The sequence below is a fragment of the Gnatocerus cornutus genome, unplaced genomic scaffold, assembly GCF_029298725.1.
Source record: "Gnatocerus cornutus isolate USDA-ARS CGAHR unplaced genomic scaffold, icGnaCorn1.1 ctg00000022.1, whole genome shotgun sequence".
In the NCBI taxonomy this organism is placed as follows: domain Eukaryota; kingdom Metazoa; phylum Arthropoda; class Insecta; order Coleoptera; family Tenebrionidae; genus Gnatocerus; species Gnatocerus cornutus.
In genome coordinates, this window is record NW_028275374.1 from 4699744 (window position 1) to 4717943 (window position 18200).

Sequence of the window (18200 nt, forward strand, 5' to 3'; positions counted from 1 at the left end):
TTGGTAAAAAGTCATGATTTTGTAGATTTCGTGCTCCTCTTTGCGAATTCAAGCCGGAAAACAACAAAAATCGGCGAGAAATCGTCGTTTTGCATCGAAATATGCGGTTTTCTGTAAGAATTTTGATGATTTCGTGCAGAATTCTGCTGTTTTCTTGCAATTCAGCCGTTGAATCTAGGTAAAAAGTCATGATTTTGTAGATTTCGTGCTCTTCTTGGCAAATTCAAGATAGAAAACAACGAAAATCGGCGAGAAATCGTTGTTTTGCATCGAAATATGCGGTTTTCTGTAAGAATTTTGATGATTTCGTGCAGAATTCTGCTGTTTTCTTGCAATTCAGCCGTTGAATCTAGGTAAAAAGTCATGATTTTGTAGATTTCGTGCTCTTCTTGGCGAATTCAAGATAGAAAACAACGAAAATCGGCGAGAAATCGTTGTTTTGCATCGAAATATGCAGTTTTCTCTAAGAATTTTGATGATTTCGTGCAGAATTCTGCTGTTTTCTTGCAATTTAGCCGTTGAATCTTGGTAAAAAGTGATGATTTTGTAGATTTCGTGCTCTTCTTTGCGAATTCAAGCCAGAAAACAACGAAAATCGGCGAGAAATCGTCGTTTTGCATCGAAATATGCGGTTTTCTCTAAGAATTTTGATGATTTCGTGCAGAATTCTGCTGTTTTCTTGCAATTCAGCCGTTGAATCTAGGTAAAAAGTCATGATTTTATAGATTTCGTGCTCTTCTTGGCGAATTCAAGCCAGAAAACAACGAAAATCGGCGAGAAATCGTTGTTTTGCATCGAAATATGCGGTTTTCTGTAAGAATTTTGATGATTTCGTGCAGAATTCTGCTGTTTTCTTGCAATTCAGTCGTTGAATCTTGGTAAAAAGTCATGATTTTGTAGATTCCGTGCTCTTCTTTGCGAATTCAAGATAGAAAACAACGAAAATCAGCGAGAAATCGCCGTTTTGCATCGAAATATGCGGTTTTCTCTAAGAATTTTGATGATTTCGTGCAGAATTCTGCTGTTTTCTTGCAATTCAGCCGTTGAATCTTGGTAAAAAGTGATGATTTTGTAGATTTCGTGCTCTTCTTTGCGAATTCAAGCCAGAAAACAACGAAAATCGGCGAGAAATCGTCGTTTTGCATCGAAATATGCGGTTTTTTCTAAGAATTTTGATGATTTCGTGCAGAATTCTGCTGTTTTCTTGCAATTCAGCCGTTGAATCTTGGTAAAAAGTGATGATTTTGTAGATTTCGTGCTCTTCTTTGCGAATTCAAGCCAGAAAACAACGAAAATCGCCGAGAAATCGTCGTTTTGCATCGAAATATGCGGTTTTCTCTAAGAATTTTGACGATTTCGTGCAGAATTCTGCTGTTTTCTTGCAATTCAGCTGTTGAATCTTGGTAAAAAGTCATGATTTTGTAGATTTTGTGCTCTTCTTTGCGAATTCAAGATAGAAAACAACGAAAATCAGCGAGAAATCGTCGTTTTGCATCGAAATTGCAGTTTTCTCTAAGAATTTTGATGATTTCGTGCAGAATTCTGCTGTTTTCTTGCAATTCAGCCGTTGAATCTTGGTAAAAAGTCATGATTTTGTAGATTTCGTGCTCTTCTTTGCAAATTCATGCCAGAAAACAACGAAAATCGGCGAGAAATCGTCGCTTTGCATGGAAATATGCGGTTTTCTGTAAGAATTTTGATGATTTCGTGCAGAATTCTGCTGTTTTCTTGCAATTCAGCCGTTGAATCTTGGTAAAAAGTCATGATTTTGTAGATTTCGTGCTCTTCTTTGCGAATTCAAGCCAGAAAACAACAAAAATCGCCGAGAAATCGTCGTTTTGCATCGAAACATGCGGTTTTCTGTAAGAATTTTGATGATTTCGTGCAGAATTCTGCTGTTTTCTTGCAATTCAGCCGTTGAATCTAGGTAAAAAGTCATGATTTTGTAGATTTCGTGCTCTTCTTGGCGAATTCAAGATAGAAAACAACGAAAATCGGCGAGAAATCGTTGTTTTGCATCGAAATATGCAGTTTTCTCTAAGAATTTTGATGATTTCGTGCAGAATTCTGCTGTTTTCTTGCAATTCAGCCGTTGAATCTTGGTAAAAAGTCATGATTTTGTAGATTTCGTGCTCTTCTTTGCGAATTCAAGCCAGAAAACAACGAAAATCGGCGAGAAATCGTTGTTTTGCATCGAAATATGCGGTTTTCTGTAAGAATTTTGATGATTTCGTGCAGAATTCTGCTGTTTTCTTGCAATTCAGCCGTTGAATCTAGGTAAAAAGTCATGATTTTGTAGATTTCGTGCTCTTCTTGGCGAATTCAAGATAGAAAACAACGAAAATCGGCGAGAAATCGTTGTTTTGCATCGAAATATGCAGTTTTCTCTGAGAATTTTGATGATTTCGTGCAGAATTCTGCTGTTTTCTTGCAATTCAGCCGTTGAATCTTGGTAAAAAGTCATGATTTTGTAGATTTCGTGCTCTTCTTTGCGAATTCAAGATAGAAAACAACGAAAATCAGCGAGAAAACGTCGTTTTGCATCGAAATATGCGGTTTTCTCTAAGAATTTTGATGATTTCGTGCAGAATTCTGCTGTTTTCTTGCAATTCAGCCGTTGAATCTTGGTAAAAAGTCATGATTTTGTAGATTTCGTGCTCTTCTTTGCAAATTCATGCCAGAAAACAACGAAAATCGGCGAGAAATCGTCGTTTTGCATCGAAATATGCGGTTTTCTGTAAGAATTTTGATGATTTCGTGCAGAATTCTGCTGTTTTCTTGCAATTCAGCCGTTGAATCGTGGTAAAAAGTCATGATTTTGTAGATTTCGTGCTCTTCTTTGCAAATTCAAGCCAGAAAACAACGAAAATCGGCGAGAAATCGTCGTTTTGCATCGAAATATGCGGTTTTCTGTAAGAATTTTGATGATTTCGTGCAGAATTCTGCTGTTTTCTTGCAATTCAGCCGTTGAATCTAGGTAAAAAGTCATGATTTTGTAGATTTCGTGCCCTTCTTGGCGAATTCAAGATAGAAAACAACGAAAATCGGCGAGAAATCGTTGTTTTGCATCGAAATATGCAGTTTTCTCTAAGAATTTTGATGATTTCGTGCAGAATTCTGCTGTTTTCTTGCAATTCAGCCGTTGAATCTTGGTAAAAAGTCATGATTTTGTAGATTTCGTGCTCTTCTTTGCGAATTCAAGCCAGAAAACAACGAAAATCGGCGAGAAATCGTCGTTTTGCATCGAAATATGCGGTTTTCTGTAAGAATTTTGATGATTTCGTGCAGAATTCTGCTGTTTTCTTGCAATTCAGCCGTTGAATCTAGGTAAAAAGTCATGATTTTATAGATTTCGTGCTCTTCTTGGCGAATTCAAGCCAGAAAACAACGAAAATCGGCGAGAAATCGTTGTTTTGCATCGAAATATGCAGTTTTCTCTAAGAATTTTGATGATTTCGTGCAGAATTCTGCTGTTTTCTTGCAATTCAGCCGTTGAATCTTGGTAAAAAGTCATGATTTTGTAGATTTCGTGCTCTTCTTTGCGAATTCAAGCCAGAAAACAACGAAAATCGGCGAGAAATCGTTGTTTTGCATCGAAATATGCGGTTTTCTGTAAGAATTTTGATGATTTCGTGCAGAATTCTGCTGTTTTCTTGCAATTCAGCCGTTGAATCTAGGTAAAAAGTCATGATTTTGTAGATTTCGTGCTCTTCTTGGCGAATTCAAGATAGAAAACAACGAAAATCGGCGAGAAATCGTTGTTTTGCATCGAAATATGCAGTTTTCTCTGAGAATTTTGATGATTTCGTGCAGAATTCTGCTGTTTTCTTGCAATTCAGCCGTTGAATCTTGGTAAAAAGTCATGATTTTGTAGATTTCGTGCTCTTCTTTGCGAATTCAAGATAGAAAACAACGAAAATCAGCGAGAAAACGTCGTTTTGCATCGAAATATGCGGTTTTCTCTAAGAATTTTGATGATTTCGTGCAGAATTCTGCTGTTTTCTTGCAATTCAGCCGTTGAATCTTGGTAAAAAGTCATGATTTTGTAGATTTCGTGCTCTTCTTTGCAAATTCATGCCAGAAAACAACGAAAATCGGCGAGAAATCGTCGTTTTGCATCGAAATATGCGGTTTTCTGTAAGAATTTTGATGATTTCGTGCAGAATTCTGCTGTTTTCTTGCAATTCAGCCGTTGAATCGTGGTAAAAAGTCATGATTTTGTAGATTTCGTGCTCTTCTTTGCAAATTCAAGCCAGAAAACAACGAAAATCGGCGAGAAATCGTCGTTTTGCATCGAAATATGCGGTTTTCTGTAAGAATTTTGATGATTTCGTGCAGAATTCTGCTGTTTTCTTGCAATTCAGCCGTTGAATCTAGGTAAAAAGTCATGATTTTGTAGATTTCGTGCCCTTCTTGGCGAATTCAAGATAGAAAACAACGAAAATCGGCGAGAAATCGTTGTTTTGCATCGAAATATGCAGTTTTCTCTAAGAATTTTGATGATTTCGTGCAGAATTCTGCTGTTTTCTTGCAATTCAGCCGTTGAATCTTGGTAAAAAGTCATGATTTTGTAGATTTCGTGCTCTTCTTTGCGAATTCAAGCCAGAAAACAACGAAAATCGGCGAGAAATCGTCGTTTTGCATCGAAATATGCGGTTTTCTGTAAGAATTTTGATGATTTCGTGCAGAATTCTGCTGTTTTCTTGCAATTCAGCCGTTGAATCTAGGTAAAAAGTCATGATTTTATAGATTTCGTGCTCTTCTTGGCGAATTCAAGCCAGAAAACAACGAAAATCGGCGAGAAATCGTTGTTTTGCATCGAAATATGCGGTTTTCTGTAAGAATTCTGATGATTTCGTGCAGAATTCTGCTGTTTTCTTGCAATTCAGCCGTTGAATCTAGGTAAAAAGTCATGATTCTGTAGATTTCGTGCTCCTCTTGGCGAATTCAAGATAGAAAACGACGAAAATCGGCGAGAAATCGTTGTTTTGCATCGAAATATGCAGTTTTCTCTAAGAATTTTGATGATTTCGTGCAGAATTCTGGTGTTTTCTTGCAATTCAGCCGTTGAATCTTGGTAAAAAGTCATGATTTTGTAGATTTCGTGCTCTTCTTTGCGAATTCAAGCCAGAAAACAACGAAAATCGGCGAAAAATCGTGTTTTGCATCGAAATATGCAGTTTTCTCTAAGAATTTTGATGATTTCGTGCAGAATTCTGCTGTTTTCTTGCAACTCAGCCGTTGAATCTTGGTAAAAAGTCATGATTTTGTAGATTTCGTGCTCTTCTTTGCGAATTTAGGCCAGAAAACAACGAAAATCGGCGAGAAATCGTTGTTTTGCATCGAAATATGCAGTTTTCTCTAAGAATTTTGATGATTTCGTGCAGAATTCTGCTGTTTTCTTGCAATTCAGCCGTTGAATCTTGGTAAAAAGTCATGATTTTGTAGATTTCGTGCTCTTCTTTGCGAATTCAAGCCAGAAAACAACGAAAATCGGCGAGAAATCGTTGTTTTGCATCGAAATATGCGGTTTTCTGTAAGAATTTTGATGATTTCGTGCAGAATTCTGCTGTTTTCTTGCAATTCAGCCGTTGAATCTTGGTAAAAAGTCATGATTTTGTAGATTTCGTGCTCTTCTTTGCGAATTCAAGCCAGAAAACCACGAAAATCGGCGAGAAATCGATGTTTTGCATCGAAATATGCAGTTTTCTCTAAGAATTTTGATGATTTCGTGCAGAATTCTGCTGTTTTCTTGCAATTCAGCCGTTGAATCTTGGTAAAAAGTCATGATTTTGTAGATTTCGTGCTCTTCTTTGCAAATTCAAGCCAGAAAACAACGAAAATCGGCGAGAAATCGTCGTTTTGCATCGAAATATGCGGTTTTCTGTAAGAATTTTGATGATTTCGTGCAGAATTCTGCTGTTTTCTTGCAATTCAGCCGTTGAATCTAGGTAAAAAGTCATGATTTTATAGATTTCGTGCTCTTCTTGGCGAATTCAAGCCAGATAACAACGAAAATCGGCGATAAATCGTTGTTTTGCATCGAAATATGCGGTTTTCTGTAAGAATTTTGATGATTTCGTGCAGAATTCTGCTGTTTTCTTGCAATTCAGCCGTTGAATCTTGGTAAAAAGTGATGATTTTGTAGATTTCGTGCTCTTCTTTGCGAATTCAAGCCAGAAAACAACGAAAATCGGCGAGAAATCGTCGTTTTGCATCGAAATATGCGGTTTTCTCTAAGAATTTTGATGATTTCGTGCAGAATTCTGCTGTTTTCTTGCAATTCAGCCGTTGAATCTAGGTAAAAAGTCATGATTTTATAGATTTCGTGCTCTTCTTGGCGAATTCAAGCCAGAAAACAACGAAAATCGGCGAGAAATCGTTGTTTTGCATCGAAATATGCGGTTTTCTGTAAGAATTTTGATGATTTCGTGCAGAATTCTGCTGTTTTCTTGCAATTCAGCCGTTGAATCTTGGTAAAAAGTCATGATTTTGTAGATTCCGTGCTCTTCTTTGCGAATTCAAGATAGAAAACAACGAAAATCAGCGAGAAATCGCCGTTTTGCATCGAAATATGCGGTTTTCTCTAAGAATTTTGATGATTTCGTGCAGAATTCTGCTGTTTTCTTGCAATTCAGCCGTTGAATCTTGGTAAAAAGTGATGATTTTGTAGATTTCGTGCTCTTCTTTGCGAATTCAAGCCAGAAAACAACGAAAATCGGCGAGAAATCGTCGTTTTGCATCGAAATATGCGGTTTTCTCTAAGAATTTTGATGATTTCGTGCAGAATTCTGCTGTTTTCTTGCAATTCAGCCGTTGAATCTTGGTAAAAAGTGATGATTTTGTAGATTTCGTGCTCTTCTTTGCGAATTCAAGCCAGAAAACAACGAAAATCGCCGAGAAATCGTCGTTTTGCATCGAAATATGCGGTTTTCTCTAAGAATTTTGACGATTTCGTGCAGAATTCTGCTGTTTTCTTGCAATTCAGCCGTTGAATCTTGGCAAAAAGTCATGATTTTGTAGATTTTGTGCTCTTCTTTGCGAATTCAAGATAGAAAACAACGAAAATCAGCGAGAAATCGTCGTTTTGCATCGAAATATGCGGTTTTCTCTAAGAATTTTGATGATTTCGTGCAGAATTCTGCTGTTTTCTTGCAATTCAGCCGTTGAATCTTGGTAAAAAGTCATGATTTTGTAGATTTCGTGCTCTTCTTTGCAAATTCATGCCAGAAAACAACGAAAATCGGCGAGAAATCGTCGCTTTGCATGGAAATATGCGGTTTTCTGTAAGAATTTTGATGATTTCGTGCAGAATTCTGCTGTTTTCTTGCAATTCAGCCGTTGAATCTTGGTAAAAAGTCATGATTTTGTAGATTTCGTGCTCTTCTTTGCGAATTCAAGCCAGATAACAACAAAAATCGCCGAGAAATCGTCGTTTTGCATCGAAACATGCGGTTTTCTGTAAGAATTTTGATGATTTCGTGCAGAATTCTGCTGTTTTCTCGCAATTCAGCCGTTGAATCTATGTAAAAAGTCATGATTTTGTAGATTTCGTGCTCTTCTTGGCGAATTCAAGATAGAAAACAACGAAAATCGGCGAGAAATCGTTGTTTTGCATCGAAATATGCGGTTTTCTGTAAGAATTTTGATGATTTCGTGCAGAATTCTGCTGTTTTCTTGCAATTCAGCCGTTGAATCTAGGTAAAAAGTCATGATTTTGTAGATTTCGTGCTCTTCTTGGCGAATTCAAGATAGAAAACAACGAAAATCGGCGAGAAATCGTTGTTTTGCATCGAAATATGCAGTTTTCTCTAAGAATTTTGATGATTTCGTGCAGAATTCTGCTGTTTTCTTGCAATTCAGCCGTTGAATCTTGGTAAAAAGTCATGATTTTGTAGATTTCGTGCTCTTCTTTGCGAATTCAAGCCAGAAAACAACGAAAATCGGCGAGAAATCGTTGTTTTGTATCGAAATATGCGGTTTTCTGTAAGAATTTTGATGATTTCGTGCAGAATTCTGCTGTTTTCTGGCAATTCAGCTGTTGAATCTAGGTAAAAAGTCATGATTTTGTAGATTTCGTGCTCTTCTTGGCGAATTCAAGATAGAAAACAACGAAAATCGGCGAGAAATCGTTGTTTTGCATCGAAATATGCAGTTTTCTCTGAGAATTTTGATGATTTCGTGCAGAATGCTGCTGTTTTCTTGCAATTCAGCCGTTGAATCTTGGTAAAAAGTGATGATTTTGTAGATTTCGTGCTATTCTTTGCGAATTCAAGATAGAAAACAACGAAAATCAGCGAGAAAACGTCGTTTTGCATCGAAATATGCGGTTTTCTCTAAGAATTTTGATGATTTCGTGCAGAATTCTGCTGTTTTCTTGCAATTCAGCCGTTGAATCTTGGTAAAAAGTCATGATTTTGTAGATTTCGTGCTCTTCTTTGCAAATTCATGCCAGAAAACAACGAAAATCGGCGAGAAATCGTCGTTTTGCATCGAAATATGCGGTTTTCTGTAAGAATTTTGATGATTTCGTGCAGAATTCTGCTGTTTTCTTGCAATTCAGCTGTTGAATCGTGGTAAAAAGTCATGATTTTGTAGATTTCGTGCTCTTCTTTGCAAATTCAAGCCAGAAAACAACGAAAATCGGCGAGAAATCGTCGTTTTGCATCGAAATATGCGGTTTTCTGTAAGAATTTTGATGGTTTCGTGCAGAATTCTGCTGTTTTCTTGCAATTCAGCCGTTGAATCTAGGTAAAAAGTCATGATTTTGTAGATTTCGTGCCCTTTTTGGCGAATTCAAGATAGAAAACAACGAAAATCGGCGAGAAATCGTTGTTTTGCATCGAAATATGCAGTTTTCTCTAAGAATTTTGATGATTTCGAGCAGAATTCTGCTGTTTTCTTGCAATTCAGCCGTTGAATCTTGGTAAAAAGTCATGATTTTGTAGATTTCGTGCTCTTCTTTGCGAATTCAAGCCAGAAAACAACGAAAATCGGCGAGAAATCGTCGTTTTGCATCGAAATATGCGGTTTTCTGTAAGAATTTTGATGATTTCGTGCAGAATTCTGCTGTTTTCTTGCAATTCAGCCGTTGAATCTAGGTAAAAAGTCATGATTTTATAGATTTCGTGCTCTTCTTGGCGAATTCAAGCCAGAAAACAACGAAAATCGGCGAGAAATCGTTGTTTTGCATCGAAATATGCGGTTTTCTGTAAGAATTCTGATGATTTCGTGCAGAATTCTGCTGTTTTCTTGCAATTCAGCCGTTGAATCTAGGTAAAAAGTCATGATTCTGTAGATTTCGTGCTCCTCTTGGCGAATTTAAGATATAAAACGACGAAAATCGGCGAGAAATCGTTGTTTTGCATCGAAATATGCAGTTTTCTCTAAGAATTTTGATGATTTCGTGCAGAATTCTGCTGTTTTCTTGCAATTCAGCCGTTGAATCTTGGTAAAAAGTCATGATTTTGTAGATTTCGTGCTCTTCTTTGCAAATTCATGCCAGAAAACAACGAAAATCGGCGAGAAATCGTCGCTTTGCATGGAAATATGCGGTTTTCTGTAAGAATTTTGATGATTTCGTGCAGAATTCTGCTGTTTTCTTGCAATTCAGCCGTTGAATCTTGGTAAAAAGTCATGATTTTGTAGATTTCGTGCTCTTCTTTGCGAATTCAAGCCAGAAAACAACAAAAATCGCCGAGAAATCGTCGTTTTGCATCGAAACATGCGGTTTTCTGTAAGAATTTTGATGATTTCGTGCAGAATTCTGCTGTTTTCTTGCAATTCAGCCGTTGAATCTATGTAAAAAGTCATGATTTTGTAGATTTCGTGCTCTTCTTGGCGAATTCAAGATAGAAAACAACGAAAATCGGCGAGAAATCGTTGTTTTGCATCGAAATATGCGGTTTTCTGTAAGAATTTTGATGATTTCGTGCAGAATTCTGCTGTTTTCTTGCAATTCAGCCGTTGAATCTAGGTAAAAAGTCATGACTTTGTAGATTTCGTGCTCTTCTTGGCGAATTCAAGATAGAAAACAACGAAAATCGGCGAGAAATCGTTGTTTTGCATCGAAATATGCAGTTTTCTCTAAGAATTTTGATGATTTCGTGCAGAATTCTGCTGTTTTCTTGCAATTCAGCCGTTGAATCTTGGTAAAAAGTCATGATTTTGTAGATTTCGTGCTCTTCTTTGCGAATTCAAGCCAGAAAACAACGAAAATCGGCGAAAAATCGTTGTTTTGCATCGAAATATGCGGTTTTCTGTAAGAATTTTGATGATTTCGTGCAGAATTCTGCTGTTTTCTTGCAATTCAGCCGTTGAATCTAGGTAAAAAGTCATGATTTTGTAGATTTCGTGCTCTTCTTGGCGAATTCAAGATAGAAAACAACGAAAATCGGCGAGAAATCGTTGTTTTGCATCGAAATATGCAGTTTTCTCTGAGAATTTTGATGATTTCGTGCAGAATTCTGCTGTTTTCTTGCAATTCAGCCGTTGAATCTTGGTAAAAAGTCATGATTTTGTAGATTTCGTGCTATTCTTTGCGAATTCAAGATAGAAAACAACGAAAATCAGCGAGAAAACGTCGTTTTGCATCGAAATATGCGGTTTTCTCTAAGAATTTTGATGATTTCGTGCAGAATTCTGCTGTTTTCTTGCAATTCAGCCGTTGAATCTTGGTAAAAAGTCATGATTTTGTAGATTTCGTGCTCTTCTTTGCAAATTCATGCCAGAAAACAACGAAAATCGGCGAGAAATCGTCGTTTTGCATCGAAATATGCGGTTTTCTGTAAGAATTTTGATGATTTCGTGCAGAATTCTGCTGTTTTCTTGCAATTCAGCTGTTGAATCGTGGTAAAAAGTCATGATTTTGTAGATTTCGTGCTCTTCTTTGCAAATTCAAGCCAGAAAACAACGAAAATCGGCGAGAAATCGTCGTTTTGCATCGAAATATGCGGTTTTCTGTAAGAATTTTGATGATTTCGTGCAGAATTCTGCTGTTTTCTTGCAATTCAGCCGTTGAATCTAGGTAAAAAGTCATGATTTTGTAGATTTCGTGCCCTTTTTGGCGAATTCAAGATAGAAAACAACGAAAATCGGCGAGAAATCGTTGTTTTGCATCGAAATATGCAGTTTTCTCTAAGAATTTTGATGATTTCGTGCAGAATTCTGCTGTTTTCTTGCAATTCAGCCGCTGAATCTTGGTAAAAAGTCATGATTTTGTAGATTTCGTGCTCTTCTTTGCGAATTCAAGCCAGAAAACAACGAAAATCGGCGAGAAATCGTCGTTTTGCATCGAAATATGCGGTTTTCTGTAAGAATTTTGATGATTTCGTGCAGAATTCTGCTGTTTTCTTGCAATTCAGCCGTTGAATCTAGGTAAAAAGTCATGATTTTATAGATTTCGTGCTCTTCTTGGCGAATTCAAGCCAGAAAACAACGAAAATCGGCGAGAAATCGTTGTTTTGCATCGAAATATGCGGTTTTCTGTAAGAATTCTGATGATTTCGTGCAGAATTCTGCTGTTTTCTTGCAATTCAGCCGTTGAATCTAGGTAAAAAGTCATGATTCTGTAGATTTCGTGCTCCTCTTGGCGAATTTAAGATATAAAACGACGAAAATCGGCGAGAAATCGTTGTTTTGCATCGAAATATGCAGTTTTCTCTAAGAATTTTGATGATTTCGTGCAGAATTCTGGTGTTTTCTTGCAATTCAGCCGTTGAATCTTGGTAAAAAGTCATGATTTTGTAGATTTCGTGCTCTTCTTTGCGAATTCAAGCCAGAAAACAACGAAAATCGGCGAAAAATCGTTGTTTTGCATCGAAATATGCAGTTTTCTCTAAGAATTTTGATGATTTCGTGCAGAATTCTGCTGTTTTCTTGCAACTCAGCCGTTGAATCTTGGTAAAAAGTCATGATTTTGTAGATTTCGTGCTCTTCTTTGCGAATTTAGGCCAGAAAACAACGAAAATCGGCGAGAAATCGTTGTTTTGCATCGAAATATGCGGTTTTCTGTAAGAATTTTGATGATTTCGTGCAGAATTCTGCTGTTTTCTTGCAATTCAGCCGTTGAATCTAGGTAAAAAGTCATGATATTGTAGATTTCGTGCTCTTCTTTGCGAATTCAAGCCAGAAAACAACAAAAATCGGCGAGAAATCGTTGTTTTGCATCGAAATATGCAGTTTTCTCTAAGAATTTTGATGATTTCGTGCAGAATTCTGCTGTTTTCTTGCAATTCAGCCGTTGAATCTTGGTAAAAAGTCATGATTTTGTAGATTTCGTGCTCTTCTTTGCGAATTCAAGCCAGAAAACAACGAAAATCGGCGAGAAATCGTTGTTTTGCATCGAAATATGCGGTTTTCTGTAAGAATTTTGATGATTTCGTGCAGAATTCTGCTGTTTTCTTGCAATTCAGCCGTTGAATCTTGGTAAAAAGTCATGATTTTGTAGATTTCGTGCTCTTCTTTGCGAATTCAAGCCAGAAAACCACGAAAATCGGCGAGAAATCGATGTTTTGCATCGAAATATGCAGTTTTCTCTAAGAATTTTGATGATTTCGTGCAGAATTCTGCTGTTTTCTTGCAATTCAGCCGTTGAATCTTGGTAAAAAGTCATGATTTTGTAGATTTCGTGCTCTTCTTTGCGAATTCAAGCCAGAAAACAACGAAAATCGGCGAGAAATCGTTGTTTTGCATCGAAATAAGCGGTTTTCTGTAAGAATTTTGATGATTTCGTGCAGAATTCTGCTGTTTTCTTGCAATTCAGCCGTTGAATCTAGGTAAAAAGTCATGATTTTGTAGATTTCGTGCTCCTCTTGGCGAATTCAAGATAGAAAACAACGAAAATCGGCGAGAAATCGTTGTTTTGCATCGAAATATGCAGTTTTCTCTAAGAATTTTGATGATTTCGTGCAGAATTCTGCTGTTTTCTTGCAATTCAGCCGTTGAATCTTGGTAAAAAGTCATGATTTTGTAGATTTCGTGCTCTTCTTGGCGAATTCAAGATAGAAAACAACGAAAATCGGCGAGAAATCGTTGTTTTGCATCGAAATATGCAGTTTTCTCTAAGAATTTTGATGATTTCGTGCAGAATTCTGCTGTTTTCTTTCAATTCAGCCGTTGAATCTAGGTAAAAAGTCATGATTTTGTAGATTTCGTGCTCTTCTTGGCGAATTAAAGATAGAAAACAACGAAAATCGGCGAGAAATCGTTGTTTTGCATCGTAAAATGCAGTTTTCTCTAAGAATTTTGATGATTTCGTTCAGAATTCTGCTGTTTTCTTGCAATTCAGCCGTAGAATCTTGGTAAAAAGTGATGATTTTGTAGATTTCGTGCTCTTCTTTGCGAATTCAAGCCAGAAAACAACGAAAATCAGCGAGAAATCGTCGTTTTGCATCGAAATATGCGGTTTTCTCTAAGAATTTTGATGATTTCGTGCAGAATTCTGCTGTTTTCTTGCAATTCAGCTGTTGAATCTTGGTAAAAAGTCATGATTTTGTAGATTTCGTGCTCTTCTTTGCAAATTCATGCCAGAAAACAACGAAAATCGGCGAGAAATCGTCGCTTTGCATCGAAATATGCGGTTTTCTGTAAGAATTTTGATGATTTCGTGCAGAATTCTGCTGTTTTCTTGCAATTCAGCCGTTGAATCTTGGTAAAAAGTCATGATTTTGTAGATTTCGTGCTCTTCTTTGCAAATTCATGCCAGAAAACAACGAAAATCGGCGAGAAATCGTCGCTTTGCATCGAAATATGCGGTTTTCTGTAAGAATTTTGATGATTTCGTGCAGAATTCTGCTGTTTTCTTGCAATTCAGCCGTTGAATCTAGGTAAAAAGTCATGATTTTGTAGATTTCGTTCTCTTCTTGGCGAATTCAAGATAGAAAACAACGAAAATCGGCGAAAAATCGTTGTTTTGCATCGAAATATGCGGTTTTCTGTAAGAATTTTGATGATTTCGTGCAGAATTCTGCTGTTTTCTTGCAATTCAGCTGTTGAATCGTGGTAAAAAGTCATGATTTTGTAGATTTCGTGCTCTTCTTTGCAAATTCAAGCCAGAAAACAACGAAAATCGGCGAGAAATCGTCGTTTTGCATCGAAATATGCGGTTTTCTGTAAGAATTTTGATGATTTCGTGCAGAATTCTGCTGTTTTCTTGCAATTCAGCCGTTGAATCTAGGTAAAAAGTCATGATTTTGTAGATTTCGTGCCCTTTTTGGCGAATTCAAGATAGAAAACAACGAAAATCGGCGAGAAATCGTTGTTTTGCATCGAAATATGCAGTTTTCTCTAAGAATTTTGATGATTTCGTGCAGAATTCTGCTGTTTTCTTGCAATTCAGCCGCTGAATCTTGGTAAAAAGTCATGATTTTGTAGATTTCGTGCTCTTCTTTGCGAATTCAAGCCAGAAAACAACGAAAATCGGCGAGAAATCGTCGTTTTGCATCGAAATATGCGGTTTTCTGTAAGAATTTTGATGATTTCGTGCAGAATTCTGCTGTTTTCTTGCAATTCAGCCGTTGAATCTAGGTAAAAAGTCATGATTTTATAGATTTCGTGCTCTTCTTGGCGAATTCAAGCCAGAAAACAACGAAAATCGGCGAGAAATCGTTGTTTTGCATCGAAATATGCGGTTTTCTGTAAGAATTCTGATGATTTCGTGCAGAATTCTGCTGTTTTCTTGCAATTCAGCCGTTGAATCTAGGTAAAAAGTCATGATTCTGTAGATTTCGTGCTCCTCTTGGCGAATTTAAGATATAAAACGACGAAAATCGGCGAGAAATCGTTGTTTTGCATCGAAATATGCAGTTTTCTCTAAGAATTTTGATGATTTCGTGCAGAATTCTGGTGTTTTCTTGCAATTCAGCCGTTGAATCTTGGTAAAAAGTCATGATTTTGTAGATTTCGTGCTCTTCTTTGCGAATTCAAGCCAGAAAACAACGAAAATCGGCGAAAAATCGTTGTTTTGCATCGAAATATGCAGTTTTCTCTAAGAATTTTGATGATTTCGTGCAGAATTCTGCTGTTTTCTTGCAACTCAGCCGTTGAATCTTGGTAAAAAGTCATGATTTTGTAGATTTCGTGCTCTTCTTTGCGAATTTAGGCCAGAAAACAACGAAAATCGGCGAGAAATCGTTGTTTTGCATCGAAATATGCGGTTTTCTGTAAGAATTTTGATGATTTCGTGCAGAATTCTGCTGTTTTCTTGCAATTCAGCCGTTGAATCTAGGTAAAAAGTCATGATATTGTAGATTTCGTGCTCTTCTTTGCGAATTCAAGCCAGAAAACAACAAAAATCGGCGAGAAATCGTTGTTTTGCATCGAAATATGCAGTTTTCTCTAAGAATTTTGATGATTTCGTGCAGAATTCTGCTGTTTTCTTGCAATTCAGCCGTTGAATCTTGGTAAAAAGTCATGATTTTGTAGATTTCGTGCTCTTCTTTGCGAATTCAAGCCAGAAAACAACGAAAATCGGCGAGAAATCGTTGTTTTGCATCGAAATATGCGGTTTTCTGTAAGAATTTTGATGATTTCGTGCAGAATTCTGCTGTTTTCTTGCAATTCAGCCGTTGAATCTTGGTAAAAAGTCATGATTTTGTAGATTTCGTGCTCTTCTTTGCGAATTCAAGCCAGAAAACCACGAAAATCGGCGAGAAATCGATGTTTTGCATCGAAATATGCAGTTTTCTCTAAGAATTTTGATGATTTCGTGCAGAATTCTGCTGTTTTCTTGCAATTCAGCCGTTGAATCTTGGTAAAAAGTCATGATTTTGTAGATTTCGTGCTCTTCTTTGCGAATTCAAGCCAGAAAACAACGAAAATCGGCGAGAAATCGTTGTTTTGCATCGAAATAAGCGGTTTTCTGTAAGAATTTTGATGATTTCGTGCAGAATTCTGCTGTTTTCTTGCAATTCAGCCGTTGAATCTAGGTAAAAAGTCATGATTTTGTAGATTTCGTGCTCCTCTTGGCGAATTCAAGATAGAAAACAACGAAAATCGGCGAGAAATCGTTGTTTTGCATCGAAATATGCAGTTTTCTCTAAGAATTTTGATGATTTCGTGCAGAATTCTGCTGTTTTCTTGCAATTCAGCCGTTGAATCTTGGTAAAAAGTCATGATTTTGTAGATTTCGTGCTCTTCTTGGCGAATTCAAGATAGAAAACAACGAAAATCGGCGAGAAATCGTTGTTTTGCATCGAAATATGCAGTTTTCTCTAAGAATTTTGATGATTTCGTGCAGAATTCTGCTGTTTTCTTTCAATTCAGCCGTTGAATCTAGGTAAAAAGTCATGATTTTGTAGATTTCGTGCTCTTCTTGGCGAATTAAAGATAGAAAACAACGAAAATCGGCGAGAAATCGTTGTTTTGCATCGTAAAATGCAGTTTTCTCTAAGAATTTTGATGATTTCGTTCAGAATTCTGCTGTTTTCTTGCAATTCAGCCGTAGAATCTTGGTAAAAAGTGATGATTTTGTAGATTTCGTGCTCTTCTTTGCGAATTCAAGCCAGAAAACAACGAAAATCAGCGAGAAATCGTCGTTTTGCATCGAAATATGCGGTTTTCTCTAAGAATTTTGATGATTTCGTGCAGAATTCTGCTGTTTTCTTGCAATTCAGCTGTTGAATCTTGGTAAAAAGTCATGATTTTGTAGATTTCGTGCTCTTCTTTGCAAATTCATGCCAGAAAACAACGAAAATCGGCGAGAAATCGTCGCTTTGCATCGAAATATGCGGTTTTCTGTAAGAATTTTGATGATTTCGTGCAGAATTCTGCTGTTTTCTTGCAATTCAGCCGTTGAATCTTGGTAAAAAGTCATGATTTTGTAGATTTCGTGCTCTTCTTTGCGAATTCAAGCCAGAAAACAACAAAAATCGCCGAGAAATCGTCGTTTTGCATCGAAATATGCGGTTATCTGTAAGAATTTTGATGATTTCGTGCAGAATTCTGCTGTTTTCTTGCAATTCAGCCGTTGAATCTAGGTAAAAAGTCATGATTTTGTAGATTTCGTTCTCTTCTTGGCGAATTCAAGATAGAAAACAACGAAAATCGGCGAAAAATCGTTGTTTTGCATCGAAATATGCGGTTTTCTGTAAGAATTTTGATGATTTCGTGCAGAATTCTGCTGTTTTCTTGCAATTCAGCCGTTGAATCTAGGTAAAAAGTCATGATTTTGTAGATTTCGTGCTCTTCTTGGCGAATTCAAGATAGAAAACAACGAAAATCGGCGAGAAATCGTTGTTTTGCTTCGAAATATGCAGTTTTCTCTAAGAATTTTGATGATTTCGTGCAGAATTCTGCTGTTTTCTTGCAATTCAGCCGTTGAATCTTGGTAAAAAGTCATGATTTTGTAGATTTCGTGCTCTTCTTTGCGAATTCAAGATAGAAAACAACGAAAATCAGCGAGAAAACGTCGTTTTGCATCGAAATATGCGGTTTTCTCTAAGAATTTTGATGATTTCGTGCAGAATTCTGCTGTTTTCTTGCAATTCAGCCGTTGAATCTTGGTAAAATGTTATGATTTTGTAGATTTCGTGCTCTTCTTTGCAAATTCATGCCAGAAAACAACGAAAATCGGCGAGAAATCGTCGTTTTGCATCGAAATATGCGGTTTTCTGTAAGAATTTTGATGATTTCGTGCAGAATTCTGCTGTTTTCTTGCAATTCAGCCGTTGAATCTTGGTAAAAAATCTTGATTTTGTAGATTTCGTGCTCTTCTTTGCAAATTCAAGCCAGAAAACAACGAAAATCGGCGAGAAATCGTCGTTTTGCATCGAAATATGCGGTTTTCTGTAAGAATTTTGATGATTTCGTGCAGAATTCTGCTGTTTTCTTGCAATTCAGCCGTAGAATCTTGGTAAAAAGTGATGATTTTGTAGATTTCGTGCTCTTCTTTGCGAATTCAAGCCAGAAAACAACGAAAATCGGCGAGAAATCGTTGTTTTGCATCGAAATATGCGGTTTTCTGTAAGAATTTTGATGATTTCGTGCAGAATTCTGCTGTTTTCTTGCAATTCAGCCGTTGAATCTTGGTAAAAAGTCATGATTTTGTAGATTTCGTGCTCTTCTTTGCTAATTCAAGCCAGAAAACAACGAAAATCGGCGAGAAATCGTCGTTTTGCATCGAAATATGCGGTTTTCTGTAAGAATTTTGATGATTTCGTGCAGAATTCTGCTGTTTTCTTGCAATTCAGCCGTTGAATCTT